The sequence below is a fragment of the Pinus tabuliformis genome, chromosome 3_1, assembly GCF_031772625.1.
Source record: "Pinus tabuliformis cultivar Carrire ecotype Pingquan chromosome 3_1, CPIR1, whole genome shotgun sequence".
Lineage (NCBI taxonomy): Eukaryota > Viridiplantae > Streptophyta > Pinopsida > Pinales > Pinaceae > Pinus > Pinus tabuliformis.
The window spans coordinates 876651452-876675750 of record NC_142301.1 but is presented as its reverse complement, the minus strand read 5'-3'; positions in this window follow the sequence as shown (position 1 = coordinate 876675750).

Sequence of the window (24299 nt, the reverse complement as noted above, 5' to 3'; positions counted from 1 at the left end):
AGATAGATTCCATCCCATAAACCAACTGAAAGGGTGTAAAACCAGTAGCCGTTTTGATGGAGGTTCGGTATGCCCATAAAGCCGGATACAACATAATGTGCCAATTGGACCGATTTTTATCAATTGTCCGTTGGAGTATCGTCTTAAGAGTTTTATTAACTGCCTTGACCTGCCCATTGGTCTGAGGATAATAAGGAGACGAATGCTCCTGACGGAAGCCTAATTTACGAGCCAATTCGGACATTAGTTGATTTTGGAAATGACTGCCATGGTCAATGACAATCTCCCTTGGGATACTGAATCTTGAGATGATCTGATTGAAAAGGAACAAAGCTGCCATGTCACTATCGTTCTTATAAGTAGGCATGGCTTCAGCCCACTTCGTGAAGTAGTCTACAGCCATGATAATGTACTTGTGATTTGCCGCTGAAGGCAGATTACAAGTCGTAAAGTCAATGCCCCACTTAGTAAAGGGACCAACAGTGACAATGGGAAAAAGAGGAGCTGGATGAGCACGCATCTTGCGAGTAAAAACTTGACATGGGTGGCAGCGTTTGACTGCTTCCACACAGTCCTTAAAAAGTGAAGGCCAGAAATAGCCGGCACGTAAGATGCGTTGGGCTGTAGCAAGCCCTGATAGATGACCACCACAAGATCCACTGTGGCAATCATTGAGCACGGACTCTGCTTCCTCTAAGGTTAAACAACGCCAGAGGATTGAATCAACCCCTCGACGATATAATGTGTCACCAATAATAACATAGTTTTTTGCCAGGTGACGTAATTTGCGACGTTCATCCTTGGAGAAAGTAGAGGGGCACTTCGAAGTCTGGAGATAAACAATGATATCTCCATACCAAGGGTCTTGTGAAGAGATGAGGAATATGTGTTCGTCGGGTAAACTTTCCTCATAAACAATATCATCTCCACAAGGTAGCTCTGAGATAAGTTCCGCAAAAACCATGGATTTCTTAGATTTGGCAAACAAGAACTCGAGATCGAATTCTTGCAAAATGACTATCCATCTATTATATTTGCCCCCAATCACTCGCCTACTGAGGACAAATTGAAATGGATTGATTGCCGCTAAGACAAAAGTTTTACGTAGAAAAATATAATGACGAGCCGTTGGACAGCATGGACAGCTGCCAAGGCCAACTTCTCGACCGGAGAATAGCGAAGCTCAGGGCCTATTAAGCCTCGGCTCAAATAATAAATGACGTGCTCAGTGAGAGCATCGTCCTCCTGAACTAGAACCATACCAATGGTTGATTCTGCTGCAGCGAGATATAAAAGGAAGTCTCTACCATAATCCGGTGGACTCAAAAGCGGGGCAGAGACTAATGCTTTTTTCAAAGCATCAAACGACCGCTGCGCAAAGTCGTCCCATACAAATGGAACTCCTTTCCGTAGTAGACGCATGAACCCTTTAGTGATCTCGGCGTAATTTGCTATAAACCGTCTCAAGAAGTTAGCCTTCCCTTGAAGACTTTGAAGTTGCCGAAGTGAAGATGGGGGAGGCAACTGAATTATTGCCTCAACCTTGAAGGGATCAACCCAAATCCCTTCATTGGACACAATAAACCCTAACAGCCGACCGGAAGTGACCGCGAAAATGCACTTGTTTGGATTCAACCGGATTTTGTAAAAACGACATCGTTCAAAGACTAATCGAAGATGACTAGGGTGATCTGTTCTCTTTCGAGAACGAGCAGCGAGATCATCTAAGTATGCCTCGATGACATGTTTGATGTCGTGGAAAGCGTATGACATGGCCCGCTGAAAAGTGGCTCCAGCGTTTTTAAGACCAAAAGGCATCTTTCGATATGCAAAGGTACCCCAGGGACATATGAAGGCTGTCTTATGCTGATCCTCAGGACAGATAGAGATTTTATTATAACCTGAGAAACCATCCATAAAGGAGAAAATCTCGTTACCCGCACATTCGTCAATAATTTGATCAATAAATGGCGTGGGGTAATTGTCTTTTGGACAAGCCTTATTTAAATCTCTAAAATCGATGCATACACGGATTGTTCCTTGCTTTTTATCTACAGGGACTGGATTAGAAACCCAATCGATAAGAGGAACATGGTATATTAAACCCGCCTTTAGCAGCTTCTGGACTTCAGCTTTGATAGCTGCTGCTTTCCTAGGGTTAACCGGACGAAGTCTTTGACGAACAGGTTTCACGTTTTCATATGTCTTGATCTCATGTTGAACTATGGAAGGATCAATGCCAGGCATTTCTTCATAAGACCAAGCAAATACATCACGATATTCCTTAAAGAGGTCGGTATAGATTTGAATTTCTTCAGGGGAACACTCGATTCCGATGAAGATATTCTCAATGATGTTAGGGTCCCTAGAGATGTTGATGGGTATCGTTTTTGAAATTACCGACATATTACCTTCGGCACGAATGTGTGCTGGAGCCAGAGGGTTCGACACCATATCAACATCGCTAGTACAGAGCTCGGAAAACCTAGATTCCACTTCCTGCAAAGGAGGAAGAAAATACGAACGATGGTGTAAATCTTCCCAAGGTTGATCTATACCCATCATTGCTTCAAGGATTGCTTCTTCAGAAGGTAAAATGGAATCCAAGCAATCCAAGGTAGAGATAGAATCTAGGCTCTAGGCCGGGGCCACATGACCATCCAACTCTTCTTTAGAAAAAGGAGTGGTTATCTGCAGAGTCTACGATAGACTGATATCTAAGATCAGCTGCAGATATAGGAAACGCCATTCCATTTACTTGTCCTTCAACTAATGTGGTCATAGGTGAAGGCAAGGTCCAAGGGTCGGAAAAATAATGAGTTCGAAAGAACTCTTCTCGAGGAGACTCCTTGGATGATGAAATAGCATTGATTTTTGCAAAAGGAGAGGGAAGATCGAACGTACCCATCAATGAGGAATACATCCCTACTCCTAAATTCTCAGTCGGCGGGCGAGGGTTATCCACCAAAGGAACAGTAGAGTCGGAGTTTGCTTGAGGATCGATTGGGGAATAGTCCAATTGATCCACCTTAACAATTTTCCCCTCATGAGGAAAGCAAATGACACGAAACGGAGTCAATACAACGGCTTCCATCTCGTATACCCAGTTCCTTCCTAATAGGAGATTATAGTCTAGGTTCGCATCTACGACTTCAACTTCGATATTAATGACCTTCCCTCCAACACATATAGGAAAGGCCGGGATAATCCCATGCAGCTTGTGAGAATGACCATCAAATGCAGTTAAGACGGTTGGTGAAGGAACAGCCGAAGGTGAACCAATAGCCTTCCAACATGACATCGACATGACACATGTGGAAGCTCCTTCATCTATAACGGTGCGAAAAATATTGATTTTCCGGTATGAAGACTTTATCTGAAAAGCCATATGATGAGGGAGTTGCTTTTTGACATTTAACATGTCAAAAGTGAGCACTAAAGAGTTGGCTGGATCAACTGGTCCAATTGCGGAGAGTAAAGCACTTCTCTGAGCCGGACACGACTGGAGAACCTCTAAAGCGGACATAGCACACGGGCTTTGAGCCAGATCCTCCACAATGGAGTAGTTCTGGGCAGCCCTAGCATTAGGATTAATCGTCGCGCGTTTGGCGGAACCTTTCGGTATCCGAGGTATAGTCTCAACAGGGGGTCGCTCAATGTGAAGGTCAGTACTTCCGGGAACAGTTTTATCCTTAGATGTTTCGGCTTCACCATAATCACATGACCGAGTAGCCACATGGACATTTGAACCCATCATAAAAACATTTGATGCTTTTTCCCCTTCCTGGTTGCCCCTTGAGGAGGTTCCAGGGTTCGAACTCGCGCCAGCAAGAAGTTGCTGCCCTTGGGGAAACGGGTTAGTTAACACAGCTTGCGAACTAGAAGTCCCTTGCTGTCCTAACAAGTGCTGAGCGTCTTCGATCCTAGGGCAGAGATGAGTTAGATGGTCTCCACTGCATAACTTGCAAGGAAACTTAACTTTCTTTCTCGACTCACCTTTGCCACCACCAGCGTTGTTGCCGGATTTATTTGCATTAGGCTTCCCATCCTGGTTCTTTTTCTTACCTCGTCCCTTCTTTTTCCCATTGGAATTTTGATTTCCTTTGGGGTTATCGGATTGGACGGCGTTGATTGAAGAAGTTTGGGAAGCGGGAGGATTAGACAATGTGACTTGGTTATTAGAAGCAGTTTGCAAAGACAACTGCTGCAATTGATTCAACAAGTTCACTGTAGTTGTGTCTACTGACCCAACGATACCATCCGCGTGCGGACCTGGCTTCGGCTTAGCTAAATCAACCTTAGATCCAGGAGCATCTGGCAAGTACTTTTGTAGGATCCCAGACTGAGAGTAGATCAATTCTAACTGCTGGGCCCTAAAAATGGCTTGCTCCTCAGAATATACCCCAGACATGGAGACATCTTTGGAGATCTCGGGTTGTAAAGACTTCAAAAACCACTCGAGACGGTACTCCGGAGGGATTTCGGCTTTAATGAGCCTCTTTCTCCGTCTCCATTCCTGAATGTGATCGGAAATGTGAGTAGCCTTATCCTGACGAAAGGTAGCCAGAAGTTCAGTTCCGGCGTCATAGCGGACAGGCAACTGAAAGTGATTTAAGAAAATATTGGCTAAGTCGGCAAAGGATGAGAAGCTGCCCCCTGGCAACTCTATATACCACTTGGCCGCATTACCAGTCAAGGTGCGCTGAAAGAGTCTCAACCTAATCGAATCATCGATGAGGGAGTTGGATGAGCACCACAGATGGAACGTGGTTACGTGGTCGCCTGGGTCCTCACCACTCTTCCCTTCGAATTTTGGAATGTCCGAAGGGAGTTTGGTAGGGACCGGAGGCCAGGCCGGATTATATTTAATTGGGTCGTTTGTTAACTTTGTGAGATCTGGCAAGTTTAACGTTGCCAGGAATGGAAGTCTGGGAGGACCTTGGGGATTCCACCCAGACTGGGTGGAACTCCCAAAGTTCTGAAAATATTGTTCTGGGATTTGTGAGGCACCAGGCTGCCCGAAGTAACCAATAGAACCGACTGAACCAAAAGGAAAGCCTTGAGATCCAGCAAAATTCGGAGTTTGACCAACTCCTGCCGTATAACCTCCATAACCCGCAAAGTTTCCTCCTAAAGAATGATAAGGAGTTGATAACCCCTGATATGGATTCCAAGCCGAAGCAAGGGGGGAATACTTTGAAACGAACTAACCGTGGTGTACGGCCTATTCCCTTGTTGGCCGGTGAACGGATTCCCAGTTCCCGCGCTACTAACCCTAGGGTTATTCCAACCTTGGAAAGGATTGTTGCTTTGTCCTACTTAAGAAAAAGGCATGGATCCTACCATCGGGTTGGAATGCGGTATATGACCACTTCCGAAAGGAAAACCCTGGAACGAAGCCGATCCGCTCGCCATGGACATAGCGACACTAAACGGAACCGATGGAATACCTTGTGATTGGGTGCCAAATGGGAAGAATCCTGTACCAAAAGCATTGGTTTGGGCATTTCCACTCGTAGACAGAATGGAGGTAGACCCAAGTAAAGATGTGCTCGCAAAAGATCCAAACAAGGAAGTGGAGGGGATGGAAATAGTTCCTCCCCCTTGCACTGATGTTGGGGTTTGCATTGTCATAGCACTTGTAGAAGCCATGATTCCAGTGGTGGTCATGAATGGTAAGCGCGTAGCGTAACCTGGACTTGCCGGTCTATGTGACGGAGTCCCAACGTATTGCAATACGTCTGGATGACTAAATGGTAGGGGAGAATTCGGAGCCCCTAACGACTCTGAGAATTCTTCTACCTCTACGTTATTCTCCGCTTGAAAGCGAACTCGAGAAAGGATTGGAGTATCCCTCTCTTGTTCAGAAGTACCAGGCCTTGCTGGGACAATAATGCCTCTGCTAGGAGGATCAACCTCCGATGCGTCAACCGGCGTAGGACGAACCTCACCGGTGGTATTCCCTCTGCGCCTTCTCGGAGAAGGCTCTAAACTTGGCGGCGAAAGACCACGAAGTCTTCGAGACCGTCTAGGAGATCGGTCAGCCACTTTGAATTTTTTGTTATGATCTAACTAAAGACTCAAAAAATTTAAAGCTAGGCCAACTAGGAGCACAGAGCACACACTATAAAGTCCCTAAAGATACAGCCAGTCAAACAACTTCCAAGTATTTCCACTCCAGGTGATTAAGACCGGACACCAAAATACGAGAAAGTGAATCAAGGGGCCTTCCGAAGATAGTCTGGGATGATGAGGGCCCAGTCCTATCAGCGAAGGTATCAGAGGAAGTTACACTGACCTCCTAACAACAGCCTGCGCCGGTGCAAGCCCCCAAGCTTCGCAAGGGTGCCCTCCAGTAGTACTGTCGAGAGTGATACAACGTCCACCTCAGGTGCCACGGGATTCCCCTCCGCAGCCACTTGTGTAGATCCCTAGGAGAGGCAACTATGGGTACCAACTCGTCGCAGAAGCTAGGCGGAACAGTCGTGAGGTAAGTTTGGACAAGTAGGAGAGGGGGTATCTCTCTTCCCTGTCTTCACAGACCCTCGTGCTTAACTCCCAGATCCAGAGCTTTCCTGGTCTTCCTAATGCTATTGGATTTACTCTCGTTAATCAGACTCTTATGTTTGACATGTTATGTGGCCTTGGAGAGTTAACTCTCCACTCGCCTAATCCAAGGCCCTAAAATCCTAAACTTGTTGGTGTAACTGACTAAAACAAAAAGTTCTAGTGGATTTTAATTTAGCGCTTGATTTTATTAGGCTGTTCTTTAAGTCACAAGGTAATGGAGATGAAACTTGTGGTGTTTTTATGGACGCAAAAGAAATTAATAAAACTTAGCTACATGCACATGCATTTTTTGTTTTCGATGAAGAGCAATTTCTATGAGGTTCAGAGATACTTCTAATGTAAACAAATTTTCTTTTCTTTTCAGACTCCACACTCACAAAAACTAACAAAACTATATATGCCTAAAAAGAGATGCAAATCTATCCTAATGCAAGAACTATATGTGGATGCAAGATTTCAAAGACTACTCTAAAAACAAAGAAGGAAAGTTGCTGCCTTATCAAATTTGTCTTGCCACTCAAATGCTTAGATAGAAGATGATGTGTTACCAATCATTTCGTCCAAGCAATAAAAACAAGTTCTAAGATAAACACAAAGCACTTTCACTTCGCAAAAAAGGAAATCAAATGAAAAGCAAGTTTAAGAAGGCGAAACTCAAAACTTTCAAAAGATTTTCTTTCAATGAACAAAGAAGTCTTTTTCAAGGAATGCTCTCAAAAATGCTGACACTAATGATTGAAGAAAAAGGCAACCAAAAACTTTTGCGAATTGACACCTTTCAAATGATGAAAACCCAACAAAAATAAATGTGTTTGAAATCGCTCTTGACAATCAAAAGCAGCAATGAAAGTCCGAAAGATCAAAAGACAAGTTTCAAGAAAATGATAACAAACAACTTTCCCGAAACGAAGGAGAAAATGGTCACAAAAAGGGTTTCGTTAAGCAAACAAAAAGGGTCATCAAAACAAAATTAACACAAAGATTGAATCCAATCTTGCTACTCTGCCAAAACAGAGCAGTAAAGACTCTTAACCAGAAATCTTGTGTGTCAAAAACAATGACGCTTGCAATCAACGAAAACAAGACTAATACTCCTTATAACTAAAAAGAGTTCAGAACAAGATACCCCCTGTTAAATAGAGGACTGTTACTGAGAAATGACTGCTTAAAACTGACCCAAACCACCAGACAAACATTCAGCAAAAAGAAAATTTACAAATCTTGAAAATTATATAATATACGCTCCTGCAGTGATGTGCAGAATGCGCGTACACGCGACTGTAACTGAGGAAACTCGCGTATACACGGGTTCACTTAGTACAACTTGCGTATATACGCTTCTGTAATCCAGAAAAACAGCGTATCTGAAGATTTTCAAGAAAAATAAAAAATACAGACTGAAAAAACTGGAAAAGCTTAGAGTTCAAGAACAGATCAGACAGTCAGAACCAGCAAACAGAGAGGCTGAGCCTTGATTGGCTTGAAGGCTACCCAAACTAGGAACAACAAAAGTGTTTCTCCCCAGCAGAGTCGCCAATTCTGGTTGAAGGGAAAGTACCCTTAGGGTCCTTTGGGTTAAGACTCTACCAGACTGAAAATTACCTATTCAAAGAAACACACACATAGCCATTGTCTTTACTTTAAGCAAATTCTAATGTTAAGGGTATGTACCTAATGTCCTACGTTCGAGAAGGCCTTTAGGGTCCAAACCCTTCTTGGAGTTCCCTTCTTCTCCTTTGACCTGTAAAACAAACAAATCAAAGAACACAACAGTACATGGACAAATACTTATACATAAACCATCTTCATGCTATAAAGTTAGTTACACAAATCTTTAAGTAACTACTTGCATAAGAATTCAAAACATGAATCTCATAAACATAAAGAAAGATTGTTTCGGGAACCAAGACGTGTTTCTTTATATAAAGGCAAGTAAAGTACATATAACGGAAAGATTTCACCTGAAACACCTTCAGTAGGCTCCAAGCAAAGCTTCCTCCCAGATTCGTTCCAGCCTCAAGCCTCCAACAAGAGCTCCTTCCAAGTCTTACTCAATGGTGATATAAAGGATGAATGATCACCAACACACATGGAAACAAGGGTTTCCTATGCAAAATGGGGGAAGTGCAGAAAGCACCAAGGACTTCAGACCTGGTCTAAGGGGAAAATCTCAGCATAATAATCTTGCTCTCTCTTCTCTCTTTTGGCCTTCCCTTTGATGTCTTTTTATACCATCTCCAAAGTAGTTTTTTAGTTAGGAGTTGGTTGGGAACAGTTGGGCCACGGGCACTAACAGGTGATCCAGCAGGTAAAACCCGCGATCTCCGCCCGAAAATGAGGAATTATTTATTTTTTTAAGTGTTTTAATACATACACGCGGGTTGGGTATACACAGACCCGCGTGTACACGCGTTTAACTCAGGGCAATGTCGCGTATAGGGAATAAAACACTGTTTTTTAATTTTTAGGACCAGGTCTGGAAGGAGGCGTTGCCCTAGGCCATAAGTGCAGCATCACAAACCATAAGAGTGAGATTTGGAGCTATAACAGCTGCAAAAAAATACTAGAATCTTGCGATAGGGAGGTAAATCCAGTTATTTCAGTTTTTCTCTGGGAAGCTCCCCTTACAAAGGATTCAATCACGAGATTATATCAGACCTAGTGAATTGATCGTAGCCACTTCATTAGATATGTTAGAGTGATTTACACGTATTACAATAGTGTTGAAAGGTACTTGGGGTCACTTGAAAGTAAACCTCCAATTAACCATGTTGAGGAGCGTTCAAGGGGATTGAGATTTGTTACTCTACCCTTGCGCGTACGTCCAATTTACGACTGTCCCCCCAGGTATAATTGTTGTAGTTGGTAACCTTAGTGACCATAATCCTAGGGCTATTTCTCGAGGTGATGGTAGAGGCAAGGTCTTGTTGTACCTGGAACATACGTTGACTAGACTCACTTGGACTTTCTGGAGGGTAATCTTCACTTCAGATGGCATAAGTGAAGTTACCTGCACTAGATCGTTTCATTAAGTAGGTTGTTAGGGTAACTGGTTCCACTCACTCATATCTAAAACCACTTTTCACTTTAATTTCTGTGATGTTGGATTTCATTACCAACTAGTGATTTTACTGTGAAAAGCTTATTTGCATGGTTTGAATCCTTAGTTTTTATAACACGTGTTAATTGTTTGTTTTTACTTTTAGTGAATTTAGGTGTGGGTTGTGATTTTTCAACTATTAATATTGATAAAGTTGAATCTAATGGAAAAAATGCCGAAACTTACCGATAAATATCTCCCTTTTAATGAGAATCCTACTACTTTCCCTAATTTTGCAAATGTCGGTCCTCCTTATATGGCTACATTATCACTTCCCGCATTCACGATAGGTTTACCTATATGGATGTCTCAAATTATTTAATTCCAAATATTGTACTAGCTCAAACGATTTTTTCACCTCAACCGAGTTCACCATCTAAACATCACCAACCTACTGTTGATCCTTTACCTTCTTCATCCAACATGTCCTCCTCCCTTTCTTCCTCTTCGCTTGGTAAAATCCTTGATGCTAGTAACTAGGTGACTAAGAAGAAGAAGAAAGGGAAGAAGAAGAAGAATCAAGATAAGAAAGAAGTCAACCAACCAACCATGGCTGTAAGTATTGGTAATGTTGAGGAAACTTCCATAATGCATTGTAAGCCAAAATACCATTGCAACCTTCATAAGGGTGGCCACTTCCTTATCAATTGTCCTAGTATTCCCTAGGTCTTGGAAGTATGGTCAAATAATTCTTATCAACTTACTGTTGATCCATTAACCAATGATTCTCAAATTTTTGGGAAAAATACTAAGGTCAGGTTTCCTTGTAGGTTATGTAAAGGGACTCATCATAGTAACATTTTCCATCACATGGATGAAGCCTCAAAATTGTTTGAGAAACTTATTGTTTCACAGCAACAAATTCCAACTAATTACCGTAAACCTTCTCCCCATCTACCGTTAGTTGAAGAAATGATTGATCTAACTCCAAGTATAGTCAATCCCATTCTTCCATTAGAGGATGAAACATGTAGAACTCAAATTGATGGACTATTTTTTGATAAAGTGACTGAATCAATTCCATCTTCGGTCGATCCCACTCTCCCTTTAGAGAGTGAACTTCATACCACTCAGGTTCTTCATGTTACCTTAGATTCTTCTACACATGGGGGAATTTTAACTATTCCTTTGGAACCCCATCCAAGTAATGAGGTTATTTCTTTTGATTGGAGTACACTAAAAAAACCTTGTCTTCCCTCTTCCATCCCTTTCCAAATTATTGTGAAGACTTATGGTAAGAATGTGCAGTGCACAAGTGTAGATGAAGGTGCTTCTATCAGTATTTTATCCTTGACTACTTGGAAAGCTTTGGGTTTCCCTCAACTTGTGCCTGTTACAAAGAATCTGTTAGCTTTTAACATAACCATTATTAAACCTTTAGGGATTGTTTAGAAGTTACCTATTACCTTGGAAGGTAAGATTATCTATATTGATCTTATGGTAGCCTAGGGTTCCTTGGATTTCAATTTTATCCTTGGGTGAGACTATGTCTATGCCATGGAAGTTGTCGTATCAACACTCTTTCATGTGATGTCTTTTCCTCACATTGGAAACATTGTGACTATTGACCAACTTTCATTTATTGATCTTGATTTGACTACCAGCCATCAGACATCCCTGAATGTTACTTATTTTCAAGCGATATCTTACCTGCCATGGGTTAATTATGTGGCAACCATTACCATGTCTTCAGTTACCAATGCAAGTGGGCCTCTCACTATTTTCTCGACTTCTTTTGACTTAGATCCGATAAATGATGTGGTCAAAACTTCAATGGGGGCATTTGAATACAATTTTATTATCTCCATTGATCCCCTTGACATGTGTTCCTTGTAGAGAACTGTTCTTCCATCCGATGAAGACCTTTTGGAAGCCACGACCAAGGGGTGTCCCTTGACATGTGTTTCTTCCATTCAGAAGCCATGAAACAAGATACATATGAGGATAGTTCTTTTACTGTGTCAACCTCATTAAAAAATGTAACAGGTCCCTATGAGGATAGTTATTTTACTATGTCAACCTCGTTAAAAAATGAAACAGGTCCCTATGAGGATAGTTATTTTACTATGTCAACCTCTTTAAAAAATGAAACAGGTCCCTATGAGGATAATTCTTTTACTATGTCAACCTCTTTAAAAAATGAAACAGATCCTTATGAGGATGGTTCTTTTACTGTGTCAACCTCATTAAAAAATGAAACAGGTTATTGTGAGTATAATTCTTTTCCTGTGTCAAGCTCGTTAAAAAATGAAACAAATCGAGCCTATTTGAGTTGAGTCTTCAACTAGATCTCGTAAATGTTAACTCGAGTCTTTCACGTGATCTCTTTAATGAACCTTCATTTCATTCGCCTATTAGTAACCTGTAGTATACTTAGGTGAATGAAATGAATTTTGGGGGGCATGTGCCCTTGCAGTCAGGTTGGGGGCATGAAAACTTATTTCCAACACAATTTTCTCTATTTCAAGCTTGTGTAAAAATGAAATCACTTTCAAGCACAATTTTTCTTTGTTTCAAGCTTTTGTAAAAATGAAACCTATCTCGAGTCCATTTCGGTTATTGTTTTCAAGACTCGTTAAACTCATGAAAATCCCGAGATTATTTTGCTATCTTTCATGCTTGTAAAACGTACACGAAAATGTCGAGTTCTATCCATATTTTCCTGCTCTTCAATTAAAATTGAAAGTCGATGATTTGAGTATATTTTTATCACTTTTTCAAACTCATTAAAACTTTTGAAAAAGAGAAACCATGGAGTTATCTTTACACCGTTTTCAGACTCCTTAAAAATGAAAAGATCATCGAGTACTTGATTGTTCAAACTCGTAAAAGTAAATGAACAACCGTCCATTCAATATAAGTTTACCCCTTTTATAGATTAAACTAGACTATTTACGAAAAAGGCATACGTTGACTAATCATGGTCAATCAGGCTATCTCCTGCATTATTTTAACCTTTTTCTGGCTTGAGGGACTAAATGTATGGAAAATAACACTATGGATTTTACTTACTTTTTTCTCCTGACTCCCTAAAACTGAAAAACACTGAGATTTACTTTCTTTGGGCTTGTTAAAATTTTACGGTAAAAGAACTGAATGAGTTTTATTTTCATGTATTTTCAAACTCATTAAACATGAAAGCGACGTCGAGTTACCCCTTTACTAGACTCGTAAAAATTAAACAGTATATGACTCATTAAGTATGATGAGACCGAACCACTCCTTCTTAGGGTTCGTTAAAAATACTTTGGAGGACTCATCCAAAGGATGAGCTTACAGGTCAAGCATATGTTATCCTCCTCAAGCTTGTAAAAAATAAATAGGTACTTTCGAGTAATGGTGGGGGAAAAGTGAGAAAGAATCATTGTTTTGCATTGGTAAAAGGCAGTACGTCGCTCTTGAACATGGAACTCCAGCACTTTTCATGTCTGGGTTAGGAAATCCTTTTGTTACTCAGTTTACCATACCTCATTTTAAAGTCTTCAGTTAGTTTGGGTTTTTACTTTTAAGTCAAATGCTTCCAAGTCATTATGTCGTGTCTCTGATATGTTCAAGAGAAGTTAAACCTCGGTCAAAATTACTTTTTTAGTCTTCGCCTTCAGTTGCATTGACCATCCCTGAGTCAGTCCTGAATTACTACAGACTACTATTCTTCATAACTTGACACGAGTTTCGTGTCATAGGCCTTTCTGTGGTAGATCACTTCCTATCAACTTCAACTCATTATCTAGTAAGTTGATCTAGAAACCTTCAGTACCTTGGGCCTACATGCCTTAATGGTAGGTTTCTCTCCTTTGACAATTGTTTCTCATCATTGGCCTTCGATTGAATGATTATATGAGTGTTCGACATCAAATCATATATTCACACTTCATAGATTGTACAGGAAGTTCCTTGAGAGCCATTGTCATTATTTGTGGTTTCTCTCACGCTTGTTAATGGTTCACATTATTAACTAGTAATCAAGTGGTTTATACCATTTTTGACTTCGAGACATTCACTCACACGGTTAGATTTGTACTACGGATTGGGAGATGAAGATCAAGACCTGTTGAGGGCCCTGAAATCGGGTCAACAACAAGGGGGATACCCACCCGGTCGGGAACCTGGTTGGCGGATCCGTGCCTGTTTGGTGTAGCGGGTCTGACTGGGGATGACGGGACCAGCTTCCCGTTCTAAGGGGTGTGTGTGTGTAGAAAATAGTGATGTGTGTGTGTGTAGAGAATGATAATAGAAAATCTGTAACTATTCCTTAACTAATCTAGTTCTAAATTCTGAAATGATTTTATACTACTTTAATCTAACAAAAACAATACATCTAATCTACACTAACCCGGGGCAGAATTTTTCCATTATGCAATCTAGAAAGATTTCACAGAATAACTGGTAATGAAGATTATTCAGCTATTATGAGAATATAAATCAATTAAGATGAACCATCTTGCGTAAAAAGTTAAGCAAAACGGTTGTGAACAGCATATTGCATAATCAGCTATTCATGTATTAAGCACAAATCAATGACTCCACCGTACAAAAGTGCCAAATGGTAGTCCACTCATTCATACATTAACATATAAATAACATCAGCTGTATATTACTCTAAGAATGCAAGCAGAAACTAGTCAAGAGATAAAAGTACCATTTATGACTGATTTAAACTTACAGACTTTAAGCAATAATGATCTATTCCTACTTGCTTCTAATGCCTACTAAGAGTACAGAAGTGCAACATCAGTAGCAGGTATTAAAATGCAAACATAAATAAATCTTGATCCGTCCATTCATCAAAAACCCCCTCCGAGGGTGCAAAAGTGCATGTTCTGAGGACAAGTTTTTTGACAAAATTTCGGACCCTTCTCCAATGCAACGAGAAGGGTTAAATACTAGTAACCGACTAATTTTTACTTTACACAAATTCAGGGAACGGCTTCAAATGACCGCCCTTTTACTAAAAACAAATTTATTTCTAAAACTGAATCTAATTTCTAACCGTTTCTGTATCTGCTCCTTAGTGTTGTAAACAATGCGCTGTTCGCCCTGAAAGAGTCGGCTGGTTGTCCTTTTCTTTTGTTCGAGCTTGAAAATTAGAAACAACAAGCGCTGGCACCTCTTTCTGTTAGACCAGAAGATATTTTCGAAAACCTTTCTCTAGCTGGGTGTATTCGCTGTGCGCACACTTAGTACAACCCAGTTTCTTTTCGAACTGATTTTGCTGTTGCTATTTCGGTTTCCGGTCGTGCGAATGACTCAATGAGTTAGAAGTCGCGCTGTATGGACAATCCCCTATTTCGAGAATTGTTTCCGTTCTTTGTTCCAGGCTTTTCTGGAGCGTCTTTCTTCTCTTGCGCTTCTTTCTCTGCTTTACCAAGTCTGAGCTTCAGGATCTTTTGTAAACACGCTGCTTTTGTGTGCCTTTGACTCTGAGTCTTGGACAGTCTATTTTCATCAGTGCCTGTTGGGCGATACTCTGGAATCCGCGGTTCTGCTGCATGCGGAATCCAATTGCGGAGGCATCTTTTCTCTATTGTCTTATTGGCGCTCTTCCCTTTTCCTTAGATGTTTCCTGCATATAGATTTATATCAGTTGTATGTCTTGCAGTTTACGCAAAGAAGAAGGGAAATGACGAAAAGATTGACATGAAATCATTAAACTCTAATGAATGCGAAGTTAATGACATTTATCACGACTTGACTCTTCGATAAATGCGATGCAATCATTTCTGGATACTCAAGCATGCGGTCATTAATTTCCCTTAAGGCGCGCGTTCAAATTTGGATCTACCGTGTATGTCGGAGAATTCTTGCGACGAGTTTTTTCCGCGATTGGTATCATAGTATCGATGGCTGCGATGTTATTAAGTGTTATCGTAGATCGCAGATATCGCAGATCGCAGATCGCAAATATCGCAGATCGCAGCTTTGCATGGTCGCAGATCGCAACATCGCAATGTTTTCACTTTGTCACTTTGTGCTGCTATTGCGACGTGCGACGTCGCATATCGGCCGTCGGCGTTTCTTTAGGTTCTCCTTTTTTCAAACGCTTTTAATGCGTGCGATGCGATGGGTTCTCGCGTCACTCCTTTTTGGTGCATTTATGCGCTTTGGGCAAGCGCTCCTTTTTCTATTGCGACGCGATATAGCTTTTAGGGAGTTGATACAAAAGATTTTTTAAACAAAAATATTTTTTGGGTTTTTGGCTAAGGGTCCCCCTTTGCTTGATGTTATTACTAATATCAAACGAAGAGGGGGGTTGTTGGTGACCACAACAAGACCCTGGATCTAGTTTAATCCATCCAGGCTGTGTGGAGTTATTAAACATTCTTGATTTTCAACACAGATCCACTGATGGCTACGTCCATACTATGTTGTCTTTTGACATGGATATTTAGATGTATTTCCTTACTTTGCTATTGAGACATTTATGTTATAAGCATGGGAATGCCTACCTCAGTGATGATACTGTATATTGCATAGTAAAATTTGTTTGATTGTTTCAGGTCTCTGACTACAATCTCTAACCCAAACCTTCACATGATAAAGCACTTTTGTCATCAAAATATTTCTCTTTGACTTTGCGCTTTAGGGGGGAATATGTTACATGTCATTTTGTCACATTAGGAAAATGACCATCGGTTTGGATATCTCGCTATCCACACATGTGTTCTAGAGCATTACCCTGCAGAGTTTGAAACTAAATTATCCCAAAGAAGGTGGAATTTCTAGATCCTATGGTACAAAACCTGAATTTGGATATATTCATAGTTTCCTAGTCATTTTATGTGCATACACGGGGAAGACCATTATCATCTGCGCAGAAGTACACACTCTCTTCCACTATGACCTGCACACATGACTTGAAGTATGTAAAAATAAAAATTAAAGTCTAGAAGCATTGTTGCTAGCATCTATCCTAACAAACAAGATTCAAATGAGTGCCTATTCAGTGTTGATCCCTCCCATCATGGAGTAATTCCCCTTCCTTTGTGGTACCTCTATCGCTCTAATTGTGGATCTCATCCCTTGGAGAATGGATCCATAACTTCTCATCCTTGGCCTATAAAGCCATTACAGGCCTCTGGTTTGAGGGAGGATTGTTGGAACTAGGGTTATGCTGTTGAGATTAGGTTGGAAGGCTTGTCTTGCAAGGGAGATAGTTGGAGATTGCAGAAATGGCTTGCTACATCAAGGCTACATGGTCGTAAGGATTTTCTCTAGTTTTATGAATAGAAGCAATTGTTATTTCTCAGTTAAATCTCTATTGATTTTATTTATAGGATCCCTTGATCACCTACATAAGTTTTGGTTGCATAATTGATCAGTTTGGATTGTCTAATTTGTTAGTTAGTACATTATCTCTTTTATTATATCCTATATGATCTGATCTCTTGTTTTGTCTCTATCTTTGCAGTTATATTTCAGAACATTGCGAATAAGTTGTTGGGAGCGACAAGAGGAAAATTCGAGCATCAAACATCGCGTGATTGAAAGCTTTTAGGTACTTCATCAATTAGTTCAGTAAACTGATAAGAGGCCTCTTTCATTTTATTTCTTTCAAACGATCAGAACTTAGGGAAAGGTAGCAATCACTGTTTATTTGTTACTAGGGTTCTTAGAATCCTAGGGATATTTCTCTTGTCCCCAAGAGGGATTTGTCCTCATAACAGGGGGTTAGTGTTGGAAAAGTATTTTCTTTTGTTTTTTAAATTTATTTTGAATAATAATGCTAATGCAATACAAATTTTATGTTTTTGAAATGAAATATTCCTATTGAATTTTTTTTTTGTTTGAAAAACAAAAAAGAAATGAATCATCTAGGGAAGAAAGCAATGCATAATTTGGAACCTCCAAGGAAATGGCGCCAAAAATTCATGAGCCCTAGTATTGCAACAAGAATTTTGCAACTCCTAAGGCTACAAACTTAAATTATCAACCTTGGGTTCGTACAAACTTAAGAGTTGTCTACACCATATGTGCAACATGCATTATGTCCTTATTTAATTGAGCTGATGCAATGGAGTGAATATCATGAATTTCTTAAATGGAAATGCTTGAAATGGAAACCTTAACCTATAGAATACAAGGAAAACAAACCTATTCTAATTCCATAAAATAAAGAGCATGAACAAACTCCAAAGACTATCTAACAACAATTGTAGGAACGTAAACAAATGTACTAATTACATAGATGAAATATGCTAGCCTACCTGAACATGAAAATCAATATTCTATTTGTGGAATGTAAATCATTACTGTACTTGCAAAATGTGAAAATTTGCTCGAAAAATGAAACTTGATCTAAAGTGTATGACTGGAAAATATAAGAAAATAACTTTAAAAAATAGGTCTAATATAATTACATTGAAGAGTTTCCATTCTTATCATTGAGTTCAAGATAATTTAGCTTTATTCACAGAGTCCTTACACATTGCATAAGAGAACAATCTTAGTTATGCAAATGTGGAAATTTGTTTACTAATTTTAATTGTTGTTATTTACTTGTAGTGAAGGAAGGATGGGTCTAAAGTGGTCCTTGGTCCTCCCAAACCATGGATTCAAATCCTAGAGGTCATTATTCAATCCCAAGATACAAAATTAAAGCTCTTAAAGAAAATCTAGTCACATTTAGACAATGCTACAGGATGGTAAAAGACTACTACATGATGTTGCATGATTGCCCTGTTTTGCTACAAGATTGGATCTCTGAGAATTTTGAGGGTGGAAAAGGTGATATAAAGGTGGGAAAGGGTAGTGAAAGGAATGATAGGGTTGTATTTTTCCCTTTCCAATCTTAATACACTTCATGGGCCCATCTTACACAAGGAACAATGCACATATTAGCCTTCAACAAACTAGAAATTTACTCTCAATGAACAATGTTTTGGAGGAGTTGTTGAGATAAAAAGAAGGAGATGGTGGTAGAATAAGGAGTTTAAACTACAATTATAGCCTTGAGAATCTATAGTAGCACCTTCACACCACAAAAGGATCATGATTTTTATACTTGAAAATATTAAATACCTAGCCTGCCAGCTAGTCTGTCCTCGGAGTTATCTCACCAATGAACAAGAAAATTGAATGCAAATGAGATGGGGTAATTTTTATTATTAATTAGGATGTACTAGAAATCCAATCCAATTGAAATCACTTAAAGGTACTGATCCAGATTTAGACAGGAACGCAATAGATTACAAAGATAACCATAAATATAGAGATGCAGCGGAAATAATACTTCATTTCATTAATGGAGAATACTAAAATATGCTTACAAACAATAATAGAAATAAACCAGCTAGGGCGATGGTAGCTTATCTCTAAGAAGAGATGTGGTGGATACATGCCTCTGAACTGTCCTGAACTGTGTTTACAATGAGGCTCGAAGGCCTATTTATTATTGAGAAACAATGGAAAACCCTTCACATTCCAAAACCTAACCCTAGAAGATGAAACGCCAAATTGTGGGCCCCGTTTGGGTAAATTGGTACATCAACTTCCCGGGGTCGTAACTTTGGCATACAATCTCCGTTTGACGCGTACAATAGCTCGTTAGAAAGATCTATCCGAGCACTACCACTTTGGGAAGGGCAACATCGGTCCATGGACCCATGTTGCCCCCAGATTTCCCAAAAAACGTCGTTTAGGGCCTCAAAACGGCTCCAGGAGTTCAGGACCCGAAAAACTGCTAAAAATAGTAAGTTGTGCTACAATTAAGGAAACAGAAAAACTGAAAGAGATAGTTATGGGGGACCAAATGGGATCGGTGGGTGGCTTTTTAACACGTGCTAAAAAATAGCAGAAAATTACTACTCCAAAAACTAGAAATCCAAGAATTATTGAGTTAGTTAACCTACCAAATGGCAAACCTAATCAAGTGCAAATGCTATGGGGTAAATTTTATTATTAACTTGATTTTTTTAAGACTTAATACAAGTGGAATCAACTCAAAATATCCTCGTTAACACGTGCTAAAAATAATAGAAAATTACTACTATTTTGCTACAAGAGACTTCCAGAAATTCTTGATTTGTTAACTAGTAAACCAATCCAAGTAGCTCAATGATGAATATGGATTTTAAAATCTATTATAAGGATGAATCATGCTTGTGAATTTTTAAATAACTTGAAAAATGACTCACTTCAATCATTTAACCAATATGACCTACAACAAAAGAAGCATGAAGAGTAAATGCATAAATAAGTAATGCAAGTGAAAAGGACATTCAAAGGAAATAAAGGAATTGTATAACAGGTCTCTGAGGCTCCTGGGATGGCCAAGACTAAGGATAATCAAAGTCCTATGAAGGAAACCAAGCTTTAGAAGCTAAAAATGACACCAAAATTCATTATTTGAATCAATCCAAGTACGTCTCTACTAGAAATGAAAGTGGAGTTGCTAAATAACAAGGTTCCTCCACAAGAAGACTAAGAAATACATTCCCCTAGAGGAAAATTAAAACTTTTACTTACAAAAATTGATGGGGAAGAATCCTCCTTCAAAGGAGGTATCTTTCCCCTCGAAAATCCCTCAAAACGTGGACCTGGTTCCCAACACTAGGAATCTTCATTTAATGACAGGGAACACATTCCTAGATTTTCTCAATCAGTGGAGCTCTAGAATTTGTTCAATAATTTCATAATATCTTGTTCATTTAGTATCCAATATTGGCCAATCCTGTACTAGGGAGCAATTCCCTATATTGTCTCATTCAAAATTTACTCAATATTCTGTCAATATTCTGCAAAAATAAATAATATTAGACACATAATATGCAATTATCTCTAAACCTTCCTATACATATTAAAGCTAAAAAACATTATTATGTGTATAATGAGAGATTTAATATAACCTTTATGTGCCTAAGGAAGGTTATATGGGCCTTAATTTCTGTCTATTTTGGAGGCCCATCACCTTTGTATACATGAATAATAAGTATTTATATTTTTAAATCATTTAGGAAAACATCCATTTATCTTGAAATATGAACTTGATTGTAAAATTAACTTCATTAATGTGTTTTTAGACCTCCCTCAAGTTGGACACTGCTTGAACCTTGTATATGCATTTACGTGGCATGGTTTATTGTCATCTTAATTTGGAATGAGAAATAAAAATCCTTTAGTTTGGTTTTCATATCCTATTCTTAGCTTTATAGCATTGGAAATTGATCTAAAACACTAATACATGAAGGATTGTGTAGTCATCCATGCAATGGGAGTAAAGATATAACTTCCTAATCTCTTCACTGTGTCAGAATTGTTGTTATTAGTCATTGTTTTTTTTCTTGCATTTTATGGAAGGTTCACATCTACTTCTTTGTTTTGCATTTATTACTAGGTTCACTGCTACTTCTCTGTTCTAAATTTATTGCTTTGTTTTTAATTTGATGTGATATGTTTGATCAATGAAAATGAAAGCTTCTATTGAAACTTGAAAATTCTTAATTTTTTTAACTTCTGCCTTGCTTCAATGGAGAAGCATGATAAGGTTTGCAACGTTCCTTCTTCACTTTTCTTTGTACACATTTTAATAGAATATTGTAGCACTTGCATATCTCTAATATTTATTTGGAATCATAAGTTTTTTTTTTTTCCTCTGTACACCTTAATTCTTGCATTTGTAAAATCTAATGTGTGTGCATGGGTACAATCCAATCAGAAATCTTTCATTTTTAGGTTGTACAATTTCCTCAAATTATAAATAAAATTGAAAATTAGACCACATTTTTGCTACATGGTGGTTAAATATTAATAAGTGTTTAATTTTCATGCACTAGTAATTATTTTCTTTTGTATCCCATAAATTTATAGTTTTCATTATGTAATATAAGTTTTAGCAATGGGAAAAAGCGGTCTATGGATACCATAGCTTCTGCTTTGTTATAAAATATTTTTGTTTTTATTTTTTTTGAAGTGATTTCATCTTTATTCTCAGTTTTTTAAAATTTCTTGAAAATGGAGAAACGAGAGAACTTCATGATTTTTTTTGTCTATTTTATTTCTGGGTTTTATATAATTTCATCTGATTGGAAAAATAAGTGTCTTTAAAATGTTTTGGCTTCCTTATTGATTGCCTCCATTTTGTACAAATTAATGTATTGTATAAAGTTATAAAGTTTTAGGTGTAGCATGAGTAACTCTTTTTTGGTGCCTCTATTACATCAATTGCTTGGTGCCAACTCTGTTCTTCCAAGCTTCTGTCAACTTCTATTCCTTTCTATGAATTTTTGAGTTCGTATGATATCTCAAAATATTCATCGACCTTGGGGCATTGTTGGATTTCAAAGAATCAAAGTCCACATGCAACCTCTTTAGAGCCTTGATCAAGGTCAAAATTAGGTAATATATGGATTTATCGAATTCATTTGAAATTCCACCATCTCTGAGCTTTCATTTATGGGCTTCTTGCAACCACTCATTCAATAGGGACAACCCACCAAGTTGCAAAAAATGTTCAAATAATCATGCCTTACTATAGCAACAATCACATATGCAAGGGAGGTCCTTCTAGATGCCATCTCCTTCAACTTCGTAAAATCTTTATTAAGGTCTTGTTGCATAGGGAAATACAATCAATCAACCTCGACACAGCTGGACAGATCCCCATCCTTAGTAACAAGGCTGCTAATTTATGGATGCTCAACCTATTTTGGAAACCATGAATCTTAGAGATGTTGGTAGTTTGAGGAAAATTAACCTCTGGGTTTTGTGCACAGCCTAAAAGACTACAGGATTGTAGATTTATTTTTTTCTTATTGTTTTCCTCTTCCCTTTATGTTAATGTCATGTTCGGTCAAACTTAACAATTAGACCTCAACACTCTGACAAGTTAATAAATAATTCATGGAAATTTCCACACATATCTTTATGTAAAAACTTATTATATTGAAGAAAACACTTTGAAACAAAAATTTCACTGCAAAATATAACTTGAATTTAGACAATCCAAAAAAATCATAAAACATCCCAAATATAGTGTCTTTCTTCCTTTAAGGCATTCAATATAGAGCCTTTCTTGCTTGTCATTCTTGCAATGCTGATTTCACCTAGTTAGAACTTATTACTATTTCAATGATTGATTCTCACACAATATTTTATAGTTAAGCAAATACAGCTGCTAAACAAGCTGTGCTAAACAAGTAGCAGGATTCAAAACACATAACTTCCGAATCAATTATTGCAACACTCATGGAAGGAACTTGATACCCTGCAATTCCCCTTATTATTACATATAAACAGTTATTATTTATGTAAATAAAGTCACCTTTTATAATTTTCTTTATCATATGAAAGGGTTACTAACTTTAGTATTAATGGGAATCATCAGCTATATATACTTTGGCACATTAATGTCACATTCAAATGAATTATGATTGACCCATGATAAATCATTATTTTCTAAAAGTCAAATGTTTAAAATTCTTATTCATTTTAAGGTGGTTAATATATAAAAGATAAAAAAGATTAATGTTTAAATATTCTTGTTATAGGCGGTCCCTTTTTTGGTCCTTTAAACCTAATAATATTTTTTCTTCTAACCATTTGCCCGAGAAGATTTTATGTGTCTTTATTTCATGACAATCCTCACATATACTTACATACACCCCCACTTTATTGTATATGTTCATTTGGACTCGTATTTATTTTCTATAGTGAATGAAATTCTTTGAAACCATTACTAGGCAGGAATGATTGGATGAAAATTTTGGTAGATGATATTAACGATGTAAATAGAAAGGAGATTCACCAACAAGGATATGGGTAAAAGTATATATATATATAAAAGATGGTTTTATTGAGTAAGTAATAACTTCCTTGTACCATTTTTGTTTTTTTCATTTGAAGAAAGAGAAATGGATGGCTCCCTCGTTTAAAATTTTAGAATTTTTTTTAGCTTTCACGAGGTTATTTTTTTATTTGATCACATAAGTTAGAATATTTCCCTTGTAATGAATCTTTGGTGCTCTTCATAAATCTCATTAGTCTTAGAAGTTACTTTTGTTCTCTTTTTTTTAACTTTTTCCAGGCAAATTTTCTACATCACAACCTTGAAAAACTTGTGAATTCCTCCTTTATTACGTCGCATGAAAAGTTCACTTTGGTACGATACATCACATGTAAGTTCATTTTCATGTGATAGTCTACATCACATGAAAACCTGTTAATATATTACACAGGATAACATAAAATTTGGGAAAATTTACATATCATGCCTCTCAAATGTCTTTTTCCCTTGCAATGTATCACACTTGACAACAATTTTGTTTACAACACACTACAATCTTTGCAAACTTCTGAAGCTGCAATATGTCATACATAAAAATGGTTTTCACCAACATATCAAACTTCTTAAAATTTTCATTTTTCGTAATGTTCCACACTCAAAAACATTTTCCCTTGTGATACACCATGACTTGCCAAATTTAAAGCTCCATGACAACTTTCCTTTATCACACTTAAGAAAAACAATCATATCATAATAAGTTTACTTTGTCACATGCCAAGAAAATTTTGCAAGATGCGTTGCATTGAAAACATGACAACTTTCTTGCAATTGAGGCTTTATTATACCTCACTAACAAATTTTCACCTATGATGCATTTGGTTTGACATGAATAAAGTTTGGAAAAGGGGT